Raw genomic sequence first — 21418 nt, 5'->3', positions numbered from 1 at the left:
ATCTACCTCATACAACATCTACACTGCCCTGGAGCTAAGCTCTACCTGTGGAGAACTGAACCAACTCTGCTTCTTTAACAACAGCTCAAGAGGACCTGCTCCGCAGCGGCGGCTCTCTTTAGCTACATACCACAGGTGGGATCACGAACATTATCTCTATAACCTTTATTCCCCTTTCTCTAATCCCCTTTTATTGACCGCCCTGGGTCACGGACCGGGTCACCGTCTCTGTGACATCTCCCCTAGCAACGACCGGCCCGGCACTGAGTACCCCACGGCCCAGGGGGCGTGTCATATTTTGGCATCACGAACAGGATATGAACCCACCCGTTATCAGCGGCTATTGTGCGCCTAGAGACTGTGCTCTATACTGAATGTGGCGCCTGCCCCAGAAGAACGGGCGCCATTATGTGCGTTATTAAGGACAACAAAGAACCTCCTATCGTGGGCCGGGTCCCAAAATGGCACCAAAAGCGCAACCCGCCCCATGCTCCTGTGGCCATATACCTGGATCTGTCCATCAGTCTGGGGAAGCCGCCCCAGGTGTGGCTGACAACAACAAGCAGCCATGGGACCGCCCCAGAAAGGGGAGAGGAGAGAAGAAACCTTGGAGACAGGGCGGAGTCTTCAGCAGTCTAGACAGAGCGCACCCGGCAGGCAAGATGAATGGAGGTCAGCCTGAAGCTCCATCTTGTGGCCTGCAAAGGAGTGCATCACCCCTCACCCTGGAGGGAATGCTGTTGAAATTGTCCCTGGAGGATACTGGATTCCTCCGGGATGAGATGCAGGAACTGGGCAGAAGAATGGAGGAGGCCCAGCAAGCTGCAATTGCCTTCTGGAGAGCGGAGCTAGTGGAGAAATTTGTGACCCGGCAACAGTCGGCGTTGCAAGTGACTGGCAGAGCGCCGGCCCCGGCAGAGCCGCACACAGACCAGGAGGTGTCAGTCGCGGGAGCAGGTAGGAGAGATCCCCCTGTCCCGGACGTGGCAGGCGCTGCTCCGTCCCTGGTCCCCCTGCCGGAACCTCCATCCCCGGGTGCTCACACCTCAGATCTGATCCTGGGCCCGGAACCATCAACCCTGGGTGCTGGTGATGCAGACCTGCTCTTGGGCCCCCTGCTAGAGCCACCTGCCCCTACACCTGAATGGGTGTATGGTCGCGCGGTCTGGGACTGGTTCACGGAGGTTGAAGACCAGAGCCTCACTTTACTGCCTGCTCCTGTGCCCTCAGTCACCCATAGGGAAGAGGGAGACCAGTTCCTATGGGATAACTCGGGGGGGGGACCTCATGGGTTTTCCCTGGGAGACTCGGAAGAAGGCTGCACGTGGGGAAGAGCACTGTTGGCGGTAGCTCCTGCAGCTGGAGAAGGAGCGGCGCACCCGTCGGGTGCGCTGGGAGAGAATGGAGGCAAGGAACATGGAGGAGAAGGCCTGCAAGGAAAAGTTGGCCACGCCCGCACCACGTGCTGAAGGAGTGGTGGTCAAGTTTGACCTGGATGTATGATGGTGGTTCATCCGTGAGTCACAGCTTGGCACTGACCTCTTCGTTAAACGGCGGGACGTGGAGTCCCATCTCCAACAGGGACATCCCGACCGAGACTTGTACCCCGGTGACCGAGTCACCTACACCCGGCACAGAGGGGAACGGGGCTGGTACGCTCTCCGTGTGCACCGGGTAGAGGAGGATATGCCCCTGCAGGTTGAGGCTGATGCCCCGGCTGGGTCAGCCTGCAGCAACCAGGTGTTTCCCAGGAGGGAGCACCACTATTGAACTCCCTGTTTAAAAATGTGTGTATATAATTACCCGGAAGGGTACAGCAGCAGTGCAGAGTTAAAAGTGTGTGTTTAAAAAGTTTATGCTTATTTGTTTAGTGTACCCGGTTAAGGTACATGGATTGATAGGTTGTGGACAATGAGCAGCCAAAAACTTTTAAACTGTAAATAGTTTGCACTTATTAACGTGCCTGTTATTGGTTTTATATAAAAGAAAGACCACAGAACAAAAACCCGTTTGGCATGGCCGAAGACGTGGTCCAAAACCTGGATCACCTATGCCCTGCAGCCACGCCCAGGACCTACGTTGAGGGTTTTCGGACGGGTCCCTCATGTTCATCAGGTTGCACCTTCTCCAGTGAGATGGACACCCGGTTATGGATCTCACTGTGTTGAGTTGAAAGATGTGTTTTATGAAAAAAAAAAAAAAGTGTTTTATAAATGTGAAGAAAATTGCTTTGAAGAAAGTTTTATAATGTTTTATAGAAATTAATAAGAAACCTGTAAAGTTTAAGAAATGTGCCTCCCATAAAGGGAAGAAAAAGTTTGTTTATGATCTTATATGCGAATGCATTCTAAAAATTGCATGTCTTTAAAATACTTTGTGTTTTTACTCTGTTTCAGCCCGCGGACGTGCTGTGTTTTACCAGGGGGGTATGTGGCGCCCCTGCGGGTTCAGTCGCCACAGAGGTACTGCAGCTCATCCAGAGGTGTGGTATCCCACTCTCAGGTAAGGATGGAGTACTGCCCGGGACCCAAACACCTGCATCCAACACTACACTACTCCAGACCAAAATGAGAAACCGCGAAAATGAGTAATGATGGCATAAAACAGCAAAGTTTATTAGTTAATTAGAAAGGGTATACAGAAGTGATACAAAAATTGTATAAATACTTATAAACATTAAGACAATGGGTAGATATTGGATCAAGACAGGGCCCCTGGTGGATGTCCTTTGTTCTCCTCTCTTTGCCCCACACACTCGGGAGAGTTAGCAATCAGCTTGGTGAGTGCCCTGACCTACCCATTACTATGGTCCCCCATTTGGGAACTACATTTAAGGGTTATATTACCTCGCCTCTCTGTTTGTGATCTAATACTCTCCTGTTGGTTCTACCCTTACTGTTTACTCTTGCTTGTCTTCTCCCCCTTTCTGTTTTATCCCTCTTTACTCTTCCTCTTGTGGATTATATTGGGACATATTGTACCCTGGTACATATATATCTAAGGGGGCTTTGAAGTTGTTATGGGAGTTTTTCCTGTCTTGATCCAATATGTACCCATTGTCTTAATGTTTATAAGTATTTATACAATTTTTGTATCACTTCTGTATACCCTTTCTAATTAACTAATAAACTTTGATGTTTTATGCCATCATTACTCATTTTCGCGGTTTCTCATTCTGTTTTCTGAGTAGGCAATTTTTCACTCACGGTCATGAGTGGTGAACCGGTCCTTGTTGTCACCACTGACCCGTGAGTCTCTGAATATGTTGGCCCAAGTGTTTTCTACTACTCCAGACCAGCAGGAGGGGCAAGATGCTCTGCTCCTCTGCTGAGCCCTGTCCCTGGCTGGAGTGAGGGGAACCAAGAGAGGGGAAACCATGTAGTGGGTGTGGGTGGAGGAAGGAGTTTAGGGGAGCACTTCAGCAGGTGTATAAAAAGGGATGGAACCATCTAGAAGGGTTCCAGTCAGAGGAAGACAGTGAGTGGGAGCAGGAACTCTGCAGGAGCTCTGCTCAGGCGGAGTGGGCCTAGTGTGAGGCCCAGGAGGTGAGACTGACTGAAGAGAGGAGAGGAGCAGGAAGGAAGGCTCCAAGAAGGAAAGAGGGGATCCTAGGGGTACGGGAAGTGCTGGAGGCCACCCGTACACCCGAATCTACCAGGATGTGGAGGGATCAAGCCGCAGAGGGGACCGGCCCTAACTAGTGAGAACTGCAACGTTCAGCTAGAAACCGGAGGCTTCTGTACTTTTAGGGTGCAGTTGCCACAGCCACAATTACATCGCCGAAAAGGTGGCCACAGAGGGTCCAGGGGACTGCAGGTCTCCCGACAAGATCCGAGGCTACCGGCTTGGGACACTGATTGTGAGGCAAAGGGCAGGAGGGCGAGAGCCAGCACAGGAAGACGACTGAGAAAGCCACACAGGAGGGGGTCCCGTTAGGTGCTCTTGAATTATCTGAGGGATTGCTGAACCCCTTCCTTGGTGAACACAGGGCGACGTGGGCGGTTATAGTCCGGAAAGTGTAATCTGAGGAACTTAAGAACTGTGAGTAAACCCTGAAGACTGCACCCCACTGTCTATGTGAATAATTGCTGCGCCATCACCTGCCTGCGCTACACAGCACCCGTCACATCTACCTCATACAACATCTACACTGCCCTGGAGCTAAGCTCTACCTGTGGAGAGCTAAACCAACTCTGCTGCATTAACAACAGCTCAAGAGGACCTGCTCCGCAGTGGCGGCTCCCTTTAGCAGCATACCACAGGTGGCGTCACGAACATTATCTCTATAAACTTTATTCCCCTTACTCTAATCCTCTTTTATTGACCGCCCTGGGTCATGGACCGGGTCACCGCCTCTGTGACATCTCCCCTAGCAACAACCAGCCCGGCACCAAGTACCCCATGGCCCAGGGGGCGCGTGACATACCAGGATGTGGATTGCTGTTGCATGCATACCAGGATAGGGATGAGGACCATGCATACCAGGATGGGGATTGCTGTGCCATGCATACCAGGATAGGGATGAGGACCATGCATACCAGGATGGGGATTGATGTGCCATGCATTCCAGGATAGGGATGAGTACCATGCATACCAGGATGGGGATTGCTGTGCCATGCTTACCAGGATGGGGATTGCTGTGCCATGCATACCAGGATAAAGATGAGGGGTGCCATGCATACCAAGATGGGGATTGCTGTGCCATGCATACCAGGATAAGGATGCGAGGTGCCATGCATACCAGGATAGGGATGCGGGGTGCCATGCATACCAGGATAGGGATGAGGGGTGCCTTGCATACCAGGATGGGGATGAGGGGTGCCATGCATACCAGGATAAGGATGAGGGGCCATGCATACCAGGATAAGGATGAGGGGTGCCATGCATACCAGGTTGGAGGGGTGCCATGCATATCAGGATGGAGGGGTGCCGCACATATCAGGATGGAGGGGTGCCATGCATTCCAGGATACGGATGGGGGCCACATATAATAGGAAGGGGGACATATATACCAGGATGGGGGATATTAACAGAATTGGGGGACATTACTCCTATACCAGTGTCAGCAGCTGACTCCCTCCCCCTTAACAGGGCATCGTGACCACATTTTGTGCTTAAATTTGTTTTTCTATTTTCCTCCTCTAAAACCTAGATGCGTTTTATGGTCCAGTGCGTCTTTTAGTCCAAAAAATACAGTACTGTCTAGTTTGGGAGTAAAATCATCTTCTCTTAAGAAATAGAGGATGGCTAAATGTCTACAAACAACAAGATCAATACACAAATATCTATACTACGGTCATAATTCAGCACAAAAAAAGTTCATAAAAAGAGAGGTCATTACATTAAACTCCCTGTCAGAACGAGCTCACTGAATTATTATTTATTTTAAAATGGAAAGTGCTACGGAATATGTTGGCGCTATAGAAATAAAAATTATTATTATTATTATTGGTTGACTCATGAAGGAAATCAAAGATCCTGTAAAAGCCAAATGGTGCAAAATGTTTAATGAAATTCACTAATATGTCCGCCGAAGATGTTCACTGGCATATTTTCACAATGTATAAAGCAATTGTGAAATACCTAATAAGGGCCTTTTCGTTTCTTTTGATCAACACCCTAAGATTTTTAACCATATCAACATGTAACCTTTTTAATTATGTGATTGTGTCATGTATGTTATACAGTATTTGCTTTTGCAGCTGCTGCTAGACTTTGAGTAAAGCTACTGTACATATCTAAGGCCTTGCTCAGATGGCAGCATGAAAAACAGATTGAGCCATCTCTTCCTAAAATTGCAAATTGGTCAGCAATATGAGCAAGGCTCAAGCTTTTCTACTTCTTTTCCTCTTGATCATCTTTTTGATTGCCTACAGCATTTTCAAGTAGCATCATCATCACCATGTACTGCTTTCCATACTGTAACTCATTTTCCTTCATTGCATTGTTATTTATCCATATGTGTTGTCAGGAAACATCAAATATTGAAAAAACATCATCAGAGAGGAAGAGGACTTCAACTTGTCCTTCAACTATTATAAGTAGCAATTCTTAATGAGCCTTGCCACATGACTATGATAAGAAGCCAAACCAGACACTTATATGCAGACATATGTTTCGGGGTGTTTGCCCCTCATCAGTGCAGAGAAGGAGATCTGATTTGGCTAAGTGAGAAACCTCAGACTTCAGGTCTAAGGGGGAACATTTCTCCTTGTGGAGAATGCTGAGCCGGCTTAATGAGACTTATAGACCATGCAATGCTCCTGTTGGAAACTAAATATTCTTGGAACTCTCCATAAGGAGAAATGTTTCCCTTAGACTCCCAGTCAAAGGCCTCTCTCCAGCCAAATCGGACCTCATGCTTTGCACTGAAGAGGGACTCCATGCGTGTTATGCTTCAAACACGTTAGAAAATGTGTCTACCTGTATCCTGTTTTGCTGCACAATGAAGCTTTTATGAAGAAACAATAATTAAGTTTTGGCCACATGGGAACGCTGGATTTTACTACTTTATTTGCTGGTTCATGTGGCTTAATCCTGGTTTGTCCAGGTGGTCTAAGTCTAATGTCATGTAGATGGAATTTGCATTGTTACCTGCTTAACAGCATAATATTAGTTATATTCTTGTACATAAGGGCAACATTATAGTAGTTATATTATTGCACTACATGCAGATATGGTTTGGTTCCAAGTTTATTCTGCAGAGCACAACGATCCCAACATCACAACCAATGCTGTTAAGAACTGTCTTCAGCATAAATAAAAACAATGAGTCCTGGAAGTTACAGAGCCCTGATCTCACATCATCCAGTCTGTCTGGGATCACATCAAGAGACAGGATGATGTGTGGAGAAGGAATCTATAGAAGATCTGTGGTTAGTTCTCCAAGATGTTTGGAACAACCTTGCTGACTTCCTTAAAAAACTGTGTTAGTACAAGAACCCAGAAGAACTGATGATATTTTGAAGGCAAAGGGCGGTCACCGAATATTGATTTCTCTTTTGTTTATTCAATTTGTATTCTGTTATTAAAAATAAGCTAATAATACTTCTCTTTATTGAAGCATTATTACTTTGCAGCATTATTTTCCCCTCCTGACGAAAATTTGTGCACAATAGTGTAGGTATTACCAATTATGTGTTTTGAACAAAAATCATTGTCCTTAGTTGTATAGTTATTAGTAACTACTAGTGTTGACCGAGCACTAAAATGCTCGGGTGCTCGAAGCTTGGGTTGAGCTCACCGTGATACTCGGGTGCTCGACCCGAGCAACGAGCCCAATGTTAGTCTATGGGAGACCCGAGCATTTTTGCAGCGGCACCCCCGGCAGTCTTTTAAAAGCCTAACAAGTGCCCAAAACGATAGTGATAGTGCTCAAATGACATGGGTACAGCATGGGGATCGCCCCAGGAAGCATTTCTGACCCCAGGTCACTGCTGTCAACAACGTGGTCAGAGGTATTAAGCCACTTTTAAGGGCTCATAATAAAACGTTCAAAAACGAAACAAACTGCTTTCCTGTGAAATATGTTAAGGAAGTTCCTTTCCAGGGTAAAGACTTGTGTATAAGGTAAAATAAATAACAAAAAAAAATAATACTCCTCCACAACTTGGGCTATGTTCACAAGTAGCATTTTTATGCGTTTTTGCACTTTTGTATTGCTTTCAACCGTGACAAATGCATTCACCGGGAAATGTCATTTTAAAATTTTACAACCTTATCTGGCCATGAGCTGTGTGAAACATGCATACAGTGCTGAAAAGACATGGGAACAGCATAGGGAAGACCCCTGGAAGCATCTCTGACACCCAGGTAACTGCCTAAAAGTGTGCCCAGCAGAAGTGATCCTTGCCGCATCAGAAGATGCAGACTTGCAACTATCCCTGTGCAAGTCCTTCTCCCAGAGCAGTGTTCAATTGTACCTCCCCCATTCCTTGCAATGCAAGCACAAGTATGCAGCCTGCCACCCACCCCCAGGCTGCAATACCATACTGCTTGCTTGCACTTGAAATTGGGCCTTTTAGGCATGTGGAGGCGGAATCAGGCCACCACGTCATGGCTGCGTTGGCGGCCTGGTATCCATACTCAGTCCCCAGCCGCCCGGCGGCCAGGTGTCCACACTTGGTCCCCAGCCGCCAGGGGGCGGCCTGGTGTCCATACTTGGTCCCCAGCCGCCCCGCGGCCGGGTGTCCACATGTAACATGTTGACATGTCTTTCTAGCAATGAGCTCATATTTATGACAGTGTAAATTTCTCCTGCAATGACTTAGTCCGGCCATTAGGGGTCAGCAAGAAACAAGTAAAGAAAAAGCCCGGGAAAAGACTGATCCAGGAAGTCCAGAAAGAAGGCGACGTGCGGACTGATGCTATTTTGACGTTGGAGAGCTTATACAGACTGGAGCCAGACTTTGTCTTCAAGGAGAAGCTGTGCCCTGTGAGTAACTGAGATATGTGACCGGTCACCAACTGTGTAGTCAGTTAGGGAAAGCTAGTAAGTGATTCCAGTGTGCTGAGAACTGCCTGGTGTATATCACTGCTGATGGACTGAGCAGGCTTGATCCAGAGATTGTGAAGGAACTGGTATACTAAGACTGTGCACGTGGATACTACTAAGGAGCCCTGTTGTGAACTACACTTTGAGACCTGAGATTGATTCTAATTCCTGCTTACACCCAGATGTGCTAGAGAGCTTGGTGAGAAGGAGAAGCTGATCAAACCCTGTGGCCGGAGATCAGAGTTTAGTTAAAGGTTTAGTTTGATAACTGTTTGCATATGTATTAAGTCTGAGAGATTTCTCTTTGCTCTTGTAAGAAGAGAAACTGTACACTGCATAGGTAATGCGTTGGTAAAATATATATGAGTGCTCTCTAAGGGGAAAACAAGGGTACCCAGATCTCATTGTATTAGTGTGGGAGGGGGGTGTTAGGTTATATTCCTGGGAGGACCACATGCCACGTCCGCCGTAACATCCTGGGTAGGCCCTGTACTGAATAAGTGTGGGAGCGGCATAACCCAGGGGTAGATTGGCTCATCCCCGCGAGATTGGCACTTGGGCTCTCTCGGGCTGCATAACTTGTATTTTGTGTTAGTGGCTGTTGTGGCCCATATTTTGTAGAATTGTTTAACCCTGTCAGTTTTGTGACCAGTAAAAAGAAAGTTATTTGCCACTATACAAAGGTCGGAGTCATTCATAGCAGCGCCGTATTCCTCATACACATTCGACCGGCATTCTGGTCGTTACACACACACGGTCCCCAGCCGCCTGGGGGCGGCCGGGTGTCCGTAAATGGTCCCCAGCTGCCCCTATTTCTCCTGTCACCTGCTTTAGGGCAGCATTGGACGAGCCCACCAGAGAACCAGACTCTTCGGGTAGGCCCTGGCTTCTCCATCAGGGGAGTTGAGAGTGCCAAGGTGAGGAGCATGATGATGATGATAGAAGTTAGCATCTGCTTTGTTTTCTTGGAATGCAAGCGTAAGTGTGCAGCCTGCCACCCACCCACCCCCAGGCTGCAATACCATACTGCTAGCTTGCACTTGAAATGGGGCCTTTTAGTTTGGAGGAGGCTGAAGCAGGCCACTACCTTATGGCTGCTTCGGCAGCGAGGTATCCATACTCAGTCCCCAGCCGCCCGGCGGCCGGGTGTCCATACTCGGTCCCCAGCCGCCCCACGGCCGGGTGTCCACACACGGTCCCCAGCCGCCTGTGGGCGGCCGGGTGTCCATAAACGGTCCCCAACCGCCCCTATTTCTCCTGTCACCTTCCCACACACTTTTCTTAGCCTGGCCTGCTTTAGGGCAGCATTGGACGAGCCCACCTGAGAACCAGACTCCTCCGGTAGGCCCTGGCTTCTCCATCAGGGGAGTCGAGAGTGCCAAGGTGAGGGGCATGATGATGATGATAGAAGTTAGCATCTGCTTTGTTTTCTTGGAATGCAAGCGTAAGTGTGCAGACTGCCACCCACCCACCCCCAGGCTGCAATACCATACTGCTAGCTTGCACTTGAAATGGGGCCTTTTAGTTTGGAGGAGGCCACTACCTCATGGCTGCTTCGGCAGCGAGGTATCCATACTCAGTCCCCAGCCGACATGGAGGTCAGAGGGCCTTAACTAAACAGTTTTTTCCATTTATAGCAACTATGTCTCCTGTACACTGTTGGTCTAAGCAGTGAATGGTAGGCTTTCCAAAAATTATGAGGAACTGCAATGCCCCTTGAAACAGATGTGGATTACAGCATACTAAAAACCTTCTACCCATTATTGGGGAGTGGGTCTCCCTTAGTTTTCGCCTTTGCATTGAAAAGCAAAAGCTGACTAAAATTAGGAGGAAATGCAATGCCCGTTGGAAGAGTCGTGGAGGTTAGAGGTAATTAAAAACAACATTTCAATGCCCCTTGGAAGAGCTGTGGAGTTCAGAGTGGCTTAAGAAGATGCTTTTAATGCCCCTTTGAAGAGACGTGGAGGTCACAGTAGCTTAACAAGACGGTTTGAATTCCCCTTGGAAAAGTGGTGGAGGTCACAGTAGCTTAACAAGACGGTTTGAATGCCCCTTGGAAGAGACGTGGAGGTCCCAGTAGCTTAACAAGACGGTTTTAATGCCCCTCGCAAAAGTGGTGGAGGTCGCAGTAGCTTAACAAGACGGTTTTAATGCCCCTCAGAAGAGACGTGGAGGTCCCAGTAGCTTAACAAGACGGTTTTAATGCCCCTTACAAGGGTCATACAGTACAGCATCTTAAAAATATTATTCCCATTATTGGGGAGTGGGTCTCCCATAGTCTTTGCTTATGCCTTCCAAGCAAAAGCTGCCAAAAATTAGGAAGGAGGAACTTGCAATGCCCCTTACAAGAGCCATGCAGTACAGCATATTACAAACATTATTCCCATTATTGGGGAGTGGGTCTCCCATAGTCTTTGCTTATGCCTTCCAAGCAAAAGCTGCCAAAAATTAGGACGGAGGAACTTGCAATGCCCCTTACAAGAGCCATGCAGTACAGCATATTACAAACATTATTCACATTATTGAGGAGTGGGTCTCCCATAGTCTTTGCTTATGCCTTCCAAGCAAAAGCTGCCAAAAATTAGGAGGAAATGCAATGCATGTTCGAAGAGTCGTGGAGGTTAGAGTTAATTAAAAACAACATTTCAATGCCCCTTGGAAGAGCTGTGGAGTTCAGAGTGGTTTAACAAGACGCTTTTAATGCCCCTCAGAAGAGACGTGGAGGTCCCAGCAGCTTAACAAGGTGGTTTTAATGCCCCTTGGAAAAGTGGTGGAGGTCCCAGTAGCTTAACAAGATGCTTTTAATGCCCCTTTGAAGAGACGTGGAGGTCCCAGTAGCTTAACAAGACGGTTTTAATGCCCCTTGGAAAAGTGGTGGAGGTCACAGTAGCTTAACAAGACGGTTTGAATGCCCCTTGGAAGAGACGTGGAGGTCCCAGTAGCTTAAAAAGACGGTTTTAATGCCCCTCGGAAAAGTGGTGGAGGTCGCAGTTGCTTAACAAGACGCTTTTAATGCCCCTCAGAAGAGACGTGGAGGTCCCAGTAGCTTAACAAGATCGTTTTAATGCACCTTGGAAAAGTGGTGGAGGTCACAGTAGCTTAACAAGATGCTTTTAATGCCCCTCAGAAGAGACGTGGAGGTCCCAGTAGCTTAACAAGACGGTTTTAATGCCATTGGAAAAGTGGTGGAGGTCACAGTAGCTTAGCAAAACGGTTTGAATGCCCCTTAGAAGAGACATGTAGGTCCCAGTAGCTTAACAAGACGGTTTGAATGCCCCTTGGAAGAGACGTGGAGGTCCTTGTTAGAGATGAGCGGTGTTCGACTTGAACTGTTCGCCAATCTCAAATTCGAGCTGTTTTGGGCGGTGTTCGAGTTGTTCGACGAACCCCAACGATTTGCAAAAAATTCGGCTGTTCGAGGTTATGTTCGATAACTGTTCGTGCACCAAAAGCGTGTCCTGCATGTCTGGCGCTATTTAGAGCACCAATCATGCAGGGATTGTCTGCCACTCACTGTAATGCATCAGCCATGGTGGTTGTGGCATTACAGTGATTGCCCAAATCGATGGGAACAGTGCCAACAGTGAAACATGAAAAGCCGGCAATTCAGCAGCGGCATACACCTGTACCCGACAATTTAGAACCGAAAGAATAGAGCTTCACACATAGATTAGATAGATATAAACATGTCAGCCACATATATACGAAGTACAGTGAAAGTGCTGCTTACTGTACTTGTCATTTAGCGTAAAGGATTTATCAAAAAAAATAATAGTGTTTTCATGCACCGTCTCTTTAAAAAAGCCGGCCGGCAATTCAGCAGCGGTACCCGACAATTTAGAATAGAAGGAATAGAGAATCACACATAGATTAGATAGATAGAAACATGTCAGTCACATATATAAGAAGTGCAGTGACAGTGTTGATTACTGTACTTGTCATTTAGTGTAAAGGATTTATTTAAAAAAATAATAGTGTTTTCATGCACTGTCTCTTTAAAAAAGCCGGCCGGCAATTCAGCAGCGGTACCCGACAATTTATAACAGACAGAATAGAGCATCATACATAGATTAGATAGATAGAAACATGTCAGCCACATATATACGAAGTACAGTGACAGTGTTGCTTACTGTACTTGTCATTTAGCGTAAAGGATTTATCAAAAAAAATAATAGTGTTTTCATGCACCGTCTCTTTAAAAAAGCCGGCCGGCAATTCAGCAGCGGTACCCGACAATTTATAACAGACAGAATAGAGCTTCACACATAGATTAGATAGATAGAAACATGTCAGTCACATATATATGAAGTACAGTGATAGTGTTGGTTACTGTACTTGTCATTTAGTATTAAAATAAAGGATTTATTATTAAAAAAATTGGCGTGGGGTTCCCCTTAATTTTAGGCTCTAGCGGAGGTTAAGCAGACGGCTGGGGCAGATGTTTGAAGCCTGGGAAGGGGGTAATACCCACGGAGCTTCCCAGGCTACTAATATCAGCCCCCAGCTGAATACATAGCCTTTACTAGCTATTAAAATGGGGGACCCCCCAAAAGAAATGACGTGGGGTCCCCCCTATTTTAATAGCTAGCAAAGGCTAGGCAGACAGCTGGGGGCTGATATTAATAGCCCAGGAAGGGAGCCATGAATATTGGCCCCCTCCCAGGCTAGAAACACCAGCCGTCAGCCGCCCCAGAAATGGCGCATTCATAGGATGCGCCAATTCTGGCACTTAGCCTCGCTCTTCCACGCTGCCCTGGTGCGGTGGCAGGGGGTAATAGGGTTGGGGTTGATGTCAGCTTATAATGCCAGCTGACATCAAGCCCAGGTTAGTAATGGAGAGGCGTCTATAAGACACCCCCATTACTAACCCCATAGTCAAAGTTAAAAAAAACACAAACACCCAGAATAAAGTCCTTTAATTGAAATAAAGACACAATCCTTTATTGTTCTAAATTAAACCATACTTACCGTCACGCCCATTCCAGCTGAAGCCAACGATCTCCTGCAATAAAAGAAAAATAATAAAGCAACCTCATCCTTACCTTTCCATGGTTCCCACGACAGCTTCAGCTCTGCTACATCGAGATGACAGGCTGGACCGCAGCAGAACGCTGCCATCCAGCCTCTCATCCCGCAGACACTGAGAAGCGCAGGCTTGCTTGCGCTGCTCAGCGCCTTGTGACGACATCCAGATGAGCCGAGTTCATGTCCAATGAACTCGGCTCACCTCATGCACGTCACTGACAGCGTGGGAAAATTCTCAAGCTGAAGCGGTGAGTGCAGGAGAATTCTCCCACGCTGTCAGTGACGTGCAGGAGGTGAGCTGAGTTCATTGGACATGAGCTCACCTTATGCACGTCACTGACAGCGTGGGAGAATTCTCCTGCACTCAGCGCTTCAGCGTGAGAATTCTCCCGCTGAAGCGCTGAGTGCAGGAGAATTTTCCCACGCTGTCAGTGACGTGCATAAGGTGAGCTCATGTCCAATGAACTCAGCTCACCTCCTGCACGTCACTGACAGCGTGGGAGAATTCTCCTGCACTCAGCGCTTCAGTGTGAGAATTCTCCCACGCTGAAGCGCTGAGTGCAGGAGAATTTTCCCACGCTGTCAGTGACGTGCATGAGGTGAGCCGAGTTCATTGGACATTAACTCGGCTCATCTGGATGCCCTCACAGAGAGACACTGTGGAGCGCAAGCAAGCCTGCGCTTCTCAGTGTCTGTGGGATGACAGGCTGGATGGCAGCGTTCTGCTGCGGTCCAGCCTGTCATCTCGATGTAGCAGAGCTGAAGCTGTCATGGGAACCATGGAAAGGTAAGGATGATGTTGCTTTATTATTTTTCTTTTATTTCAGGAGATCGTTGGCTTCAGCTGGAATGGGCGTGATGGTAAGTTTGGTTTAATTTAGAACAATAAAGAATTGTGTGTTTATTTCAATTAAAGGACTTTTTCTGGGTGTTGTGTTTTTTTTAAATACTTTACTAGAAATTCATGGTGGTCATGTCTAATATTGGCGTGACCCCATGAATTTCGGGCTTAGGGCCAGCTGATAATGCCAAGCTGGCCCTAACCCCTTTATTACCCAGTGAGCCACCGCATCAGGGCCCTGGATGAGTTGGGTACAGCGCCAGAAGATGGTGCTTCTATGAACGCGCCATTTTCCGGGGTGGCTGCGGACTGCAATTTGCAGCGGGGGTGGCCCAGAAAGCTTGGGCCTCCCTGCGCTGCGGATTCCAGCCCCCAGCTGCCTAGTTGTACCTGGCTGGACACAAAAACAGGGCGAAGCCCCACGTCAATTTTCTTTAAATTATTTCATGAAATAATTAAGAAAAAAAGGGCTTCCCTATATTGTTGTGTCCGGCCAGGTACAAATAGGCAGCTGGTGGTTGGGGGCAGCCCGTTCCTGCCTGCTGTACCTGGCTGGACACAAATATAGTGCGAAGCCCCACGTCAATTTTTTTTAAATTATTTCATGAATTTCCTGAAATAATTTAAAAAAATTGAAGTGGGGCTTCGCACTATATTTGTGTCCAGCCAGGTACAGCAGGCAGGAACGGGCTGCCCCCATCCACCAGCTGCCTATTTGTACCTGGCCGGACACAACAATATAGGGAAGCCCTTTTTTTCTTAATTATTTCATGAATTTCATGAAATAATTAAAAAAAATTGAAGTGGGGCTTCGCACTATATTTGTGTCCAGCCAGGTACAGCAGGCAGGAACGGGCTGCCCCCATCCACCAGCTGCCTATTTGTACCTGGCCGGACACAACAATATAGGGAAGCCCTTTTTTTCTTAATTATTTCATGAATTTCATGAAATAATTAAAAAAAATTGAAGTGGGGCTTCGCACTATATTTGTGTCCAGCCAGGTACAGCAGGCAGGAACGGGCTGCCCCCAACCACCAGCTGCCTATTTGTACCTGGCCGGACACAACAATATAGGGAAGGCCTTTTTTTCTTAATTATTTCATGAATTTCATGAAATAATTAAAAAAAAAGTACGTGGGGCTTCGCCCTATTTTTGTGTCCAGCCAGGTACAACTAGGCAGCTGGGGGCTGGAATCTGCAGCGCAGGGAGGCCCAAGCTTTCTGGGCCCCCCCCCGCTACAAATTGCAGTCCACAGCCACCCCGGAAAATGGCGCGTTCATAGAAGCGCCATCTTCTGGCGCTGTACCCAACTCATCCAGGGCCCTGGTGTGGTGGCTCACTGGGTAATAAAGGGGTTAGGGCCAGCTTGGTATTATCAGCTGGCCCCAAGCCCAAAATTCATGGGGTCACGCCAGTATTAGACATGACCGCCATGAATTTCTAGTAAAGTATTTAAAAAAAACACAACACCCAGAATAAAGTCCTTTAATTGAAATAAAGACACAATTCTTTATTGTTCTAAATTAAACCATACTTACCATCACACCCATTCCAGCTGAAGCCAACGATCTCCTGCAATAAAAGAAAAATAATAAACCAACCTCATCCTTACCTTTCCATGGTTCCCACGACAGCTTCAGCTCTGCTACATCGAGATGACTGGCTGGACCGCAGCAGAACGCTGCCATCCAGTCTGTCATCCCGCAGACACTGAGAAGCGCAGGCATGCTTGCGCTCCTCACTGTCTCGCTGTGACGGCATCCAGATGAGCCGAGGTCATTTCCAATGAACTCGGCTCACCTCATGCACGTCACTGACAGCGTGGGAAAATTCTCACGCTGAAGTGCTGAGTGCAGGAGAATTCTCCCACGCTGTCAGTGATGTGCATGAGGTGAGCTCATGTCCAATGAACTCAGCTCACCTCCTGCACGTCACTGACAGCGTGGGAAAATTCTCCTGCAATCAGCGCTTCAGCGTGAGAATTTTCCCACGCTGTCAGTGACGTCCATGAGGTGAGCCGAGTTCATTGGACATGAACTCGGCTCATCTGGATGTCGTCACAGAGAGACGCTGAGCAGCGCAAGCAAGCCTGCGCTTCTCAGTGTCTGCGGGATGACAGGCTGGATGGCAGCGTTCTGCTGCGGTCCAGCCTGTCATCTCGATGTAGCAGAGCTGAAGCTGTCGTGGGAACCATGGAAAGGTAAGGATGAGGTTGCTTTATTATTTTTCTTTTATTGCAGGAGATCGTTGGCTTCAGCTGGAATGGGCGTGATGGTAAGTATGGTTTAATTTAGAACAATAAAGGATTGTGTCTTTATTTCAATTAAAGGACTTTATTCTGGGTGTTTGTGTTTTTTTTAACTTTGACTATGGGGTTAGTAATGGGGGTGTCTTATAGACGCCTCTCCATTACTAACCTGGGCTTGATGTCAGCTGGCATTATAAGCTGACATCAACCCCAACCCTATTACCCCCTGCCACCGCACCAGGGCAGCGTGGAAGAGCGAGGCTAAGTGCCAGAATTGGCGCATCCTATGAATGCGCCATTTCTGGGGCGGCTGACGGCTGGTGTTTCTAGCCTGGGAGGGGGCCAATATTCATGGCTCCCTTCCTGGGCTATTAATATCAGCCCCCAGCTGTCTGCCTAGCCTTTGCTAGCTATTAAATTAGGGGGGACCCCACGTCATTTTTTTTGGGGGGTCCCCCATTTTAATAGCTAGTAAAGGCTATGTATTCAGCTGGGGGCTGATATTAGTAGCCTGGGAAGCTCCGTGGGTATTACCCCCTTCCCAGGCTTCAAACATCTGCCCCAGCCGTCTGCTTAACCTCCGCTAGAGCCTAAAATTAAGGGGAGCCCCACGCCAATTTTTTTAATAATAAATCCTTTATTTTAATACTAAATGACAAGTACAGTAACCAACACTATCACTGTACTTCATATATATGTGACTGACATGTTTCTATCTATCTAATCTATGTGTGATGCTCTATCTTTCTGTTCTAAATTGTCGGGTACCGCTGCTGAATTGCCGGCCGGCTTTTTTAAAGAGACAGTGCATGAAAACACTATTATTTTTTTAAATAAATCCTTTACACTAAATGACAAGTACAGTAAGCAACACTATCACTGTACTTATTATATATGTGACTGACATGTTTCTATCTATCTAATCTATGTGTGAAGCTCTATTCTTTCTGTTCTAAATTGTCGGGTACAGATGCTGAATTGCCGGCCGGCTTTTTTAAAGAGACGGTGCATGAAAACACTAATATTTTTTTTAATAAATCCTTTACACTAAATGACAAGTGCAGTAACCAACACTGTCACTGTGCTTCTTATATGTGTGACTGACATGTTTCTATCTATCTAATCTATGTGTGATGCTCTATTCCTTCTTGTCTAAATTGTCGGGTACCGGTGTATGCCGCTGCTGAATTTGCCGGCCGGCTTTTTTAAAGAGAGTGTCTTCTGAGCAGTTTGTCAGCTTTTGGACACCTTTGCAGGTGTTTTCTATGTGTTTCTATGTGTTTTTGTTTGCCTGCCATTGGTTTTAACGGTGTTCGACGGTGTTCTAAGGTGTTCGACGAACAGTTCGACGAACAGTTCCTCGAACATCCCGGTGTTCGACGAACCGAACCGAACCCGAACACTACGGGGGTGGCTCAACACTAGTCCCAGTAGCTTAACAAGACGGTTTTACTGCCCCTCGGAAAAGTGGTGGAGGTGGCAGTAGCTTAACAAGATGCTGTTAATGCCCCTCAGAAGAGACGTGGATGTCCCAGTAGCTTAACAACACGGTTTTAATGCCCCTTGGAAAACTGGTGGAGGTCACAGTAGCTTAACAAGACGCTTTTAATGCCCCTCAGAAGAGACGTGGAGGTCCCAGTAGCTTAAGAAGACGGTTTTAATGCCCCTTGGAAAAGTGGTGGAAGTCACAGTAGCTTAACAAGACGGATTGAATGCCCCTTGGAAAAGTGGTGGAGGTCGCAGTAGCTTAACAAGACGGTTTGAATGCCCCTTGGAAGAGACGTGGAGGTCCCAGTAGCTTAACAAGACGGTTTTAATGCCCCTTACAAGAGCCATACAGTGCAGCATCTTAAAAATATTATTCCCATTATTGGGGAGTGGGTCTCCCACAGTCTATGCTTATGCCTTCCAAGCAAAAGCTGACAAAAATAAGGACGGAGGAACTTTCAATAATGGCAACACGGACCACGGTCACCCTGGTGGTATAGTGGTGGTGGAGGCTGAGGATAAGGAGGATAACATAAAACAGCCGAAATGAGGAAGCGTATACCCATGTGTGGGTGTGAAGCGGTGCATGTGAATACACCTCCCGAAATAACACAGTGGATTTGACTTTGTGTTACTCTGCTGTCATTTGGTGGTGATGAGAAGTCTGGCCCAATCCAGCCCTTGTTCATTTTGATAAGGGTCAGCTTGTCAGCATTGTCAGTTGACAGGCGAGTGCGCTTATCAGTTATAATTCCCCCAGTGGCATTAAAAACACGCTCTGATAACACGCTAGCGGCTGGGCAGGCCAGGACCTCCAAGGCCTACAGAGCGAGTTCATTCCAAGTGTCCAGCTTGGATACCCAATAATTAAAAGGCACAGAGGAATCATGGAGGACGCTGGTACGGTCGGCAGGGTACTCCCTCACCATCTTTTGAAACTTCCCACTCCTTGTGAGAGTACCCCGCGCCTCAGGGTCTGTCCGAAGGGAGGGTCTGAGAAAACTGTCCCAGAATGTTGACAGTGTTCCCCTGCCTCTGTTGCATTGGAGTTTCTCTCGCATGTACGCCTTGGTTGGGCAACGAACTGTGAACTTTGCCGCTAGCGTGTTCAGATGGGAATTTTTTTAACAGTTCTGCAGCAAGGGCCTTCTGGTACTGCCCCATTTTTGTAGACCTCTCCACCTCAGGAATAAGAGAGTGAAAGTTCTCCTTGTAGCGGGGGTCTAAAAGTGTCACCAACCAGTAATGACTGTCACCCAACATTTTGACAACGTGAGGATCACGGTTAAGGCAGCGTAACATAAAGTCAGCCATGCGTGCCAGAGTGGTAACGGGCAAGACTTCCGTGTCCTCACCAAGATGATGACTGGCCATGCTCTCCTCCTCCTCCTCCTCCTCCCCCCTGTCCTCAGGCCATCCACGCTGAACCGGCGGTATGACAGTTGTACAGGTACTACCGTCTACAGCGCATGATACAAGCTCTTGTTCTTATACCTCCTCCTCTCCCTCATTGTCCCCCAATGCACGTTGGGATTTGATGAGGCTGGGCTGTGTGTAATCGACCGCTACGGCTTCTTGATCCATCTCATCATACTCTGGCTGCAATGCCTCCTCTTTAATTCTCTGCAGAGAGCGTTGCAAAAGACAGACAAGTGGGATGCTGACGCTAATGATGGCATCATCGCCACTCACCATCTTGGTGGACTCCTCAAAGTTTGTCAAGATGGTACATATGTCAGACATCCAGGTCCACTCCTGAGGTCTTATGTGTGGAGTCTGACCTGAATATCGACGGCCTTGTTGCAGCTGGTACTCCACAACTGCTCTCTTCTGCTCACAAATCCTTTGCAACATGTGGAGGGTAGAGTTCCAACGTGTGGGTACATCACACACCAGTCGGTGTGCCGGAAGCTGCAAACGCTGCTGCAACACTGCAAGGGCGGCGGAAGCTGTAGCCGACTTGTGAAAATGAGCTGAGAGACGGCGTACTTTGACGAGCAGATCTGGCAACTCGGGGTATGATTTAAGAAACCGCTGAACCACGAGGTTAAGCACATGAGCCTGGCATGGTACATGTGTGATCTCGCCTCGCCTCAGAGCCGCCACCAGGTTACGGCCATTGTCACACATAATCATGCCTGGATGTAGGTTCAGCAGTCTCAGCCACAGATCTGCCTGCTCTTTCACAGCTGTCCACAACTCACAAGCAGTGTGAGGTTTCTCACCTAAGTTTATGAGTTTCAGCACAGCCTGTTGCCGCTTGGCGGAGGCAGTACTTCAGTGCTTCCAGCTTGTAACTGATGTGGTGATATCTGAGATGGAGGCTGAACATGAGGAGGAGGAGGAGGATGATGCGCAGGAGCTGTACACTGTGGGGGCAACTCTGACTGACATAGGGCCCGCAATCCTCGGTGTGGGGAGGATGTGTTCCGTCCCAAGGTCCGACTGGGTCCCGGCTTCCACTATTTTTACCCAGTGTGCCGTCAGGGAGATGTACCATCCCTGGCCACAAGCACTTGTCCACGTGTCCGTTGTCAGGTGGACTCTCCCAGTAACTGCGTTGTTGAGGGCACGGCAGATGTTTTGGGACACGTGCTTGTGTAGTGCGGGGATTGCACACCGGGCAAAATAGTGTCGGCTGGGGACCGAGTACCGAGGGACGGCCACCGCCATAAGGTTGCGGAAGGATTCCGTCTCCACCAGCCTAAAAGGCAGCATTTCCAACGCAAGCAGTGGTGAAATGTGCGAATTTAGGACTGTGGCCTGTGGGGCGTTGGCTGCGAATTTCCGCTTTCGTTCAAAGGTCTGGGATATGGACAATTGAACACTGCGGTGGGACGTGGACGTGGACGTTGATGCTGTTTCTTGAGAAACTGCCATTTCAAGTGAAGACTGAGAGGAGGGGGCATCTTTGCATGCAGTATGGACAGGGGATTGCCTTGCACACACATCTGGGGGTTCTATTGCACGCACAACAGCGGAAGAAGCAGTGGTGACACCCGCTGACACTGGTCGTGGACCCTGGGGTTTGCCCCACAAAGTCGGGTGCTTTGCTGCCATGTGCCTGATCATGCTGGTGGTGGTCAGGCTGGTAGTTTTGTCACCCCTGCTGATGCTGGCATGGCAGGTGGTACAAATGGCCTTTTTGGAGTTATCAGCAGAGTCTTTAAAAAAATTCCAGACTCTGGAAGACCTACAGGTTGTACTGGCAATGTCCCTCGTGTTGGTGTTACAGGGAACTGTTGCCTGCCTTCTGTGTGCTGCCACCACACTGCTTCTTCCTGCCTGTTGGGGTACTCTGCCTCCCTCACCCTGTTTGC

General features: G+C 48.0%; 1 protein-coding gene and 1 long non-coding RNA gene across 3 annotated transcripts in view; one reads left to right on the top strand and one right to left on the bottom strand.

Moving 5' to 3' along the window:
- The window catches only part of SLC14A1 (solute carrier family 14 member 1 (Kidd blood group)), a 705795-nt gene that overhangs the window by 425657 nt on the left and 258720 nt on the right, over nt 1–21418 (bottom strand). The window lies entirely within an intron of this gene.
- The window catches only part of LOC141270139 (uncharacterized), a 174501-nt gene continuing 161389 nt past the window's right edge, over nt 8307–21418 (top strand). Inside the window, exon 1 of the long non-coding RNA XR_012321575.1 lies at nt 8307–8434. This is a non-coding gene — a long non-coding RNA (uncharacterized lncRNA). The remainder of the gene's footprint in view (nt 8435–21418) is intronic.

Source organism: Phyllobates terribilis, unplaced genomic scaffold (assembly GCF_046119375.1).
Source record: "Phyllobates terribilis strain yellow unplaced genomic scaffold, ASM4611937v1 Scaffold_1__5_contigs__length_1240528914, whole genome shotgun sequence".
NCBI classification, from domain to species: domain Eukaryota; kingdom Metazoa; phylum Chordata; class Amphibia; order Anura; family Dendrobatidae; genus Phyllobates; species Phyllobates terribilis.
The sequence above is the reverse complement of the archived record's forward strand: the minus strand, read 5'-3'. Positions and strand labels throughout refer to the sequence as shown.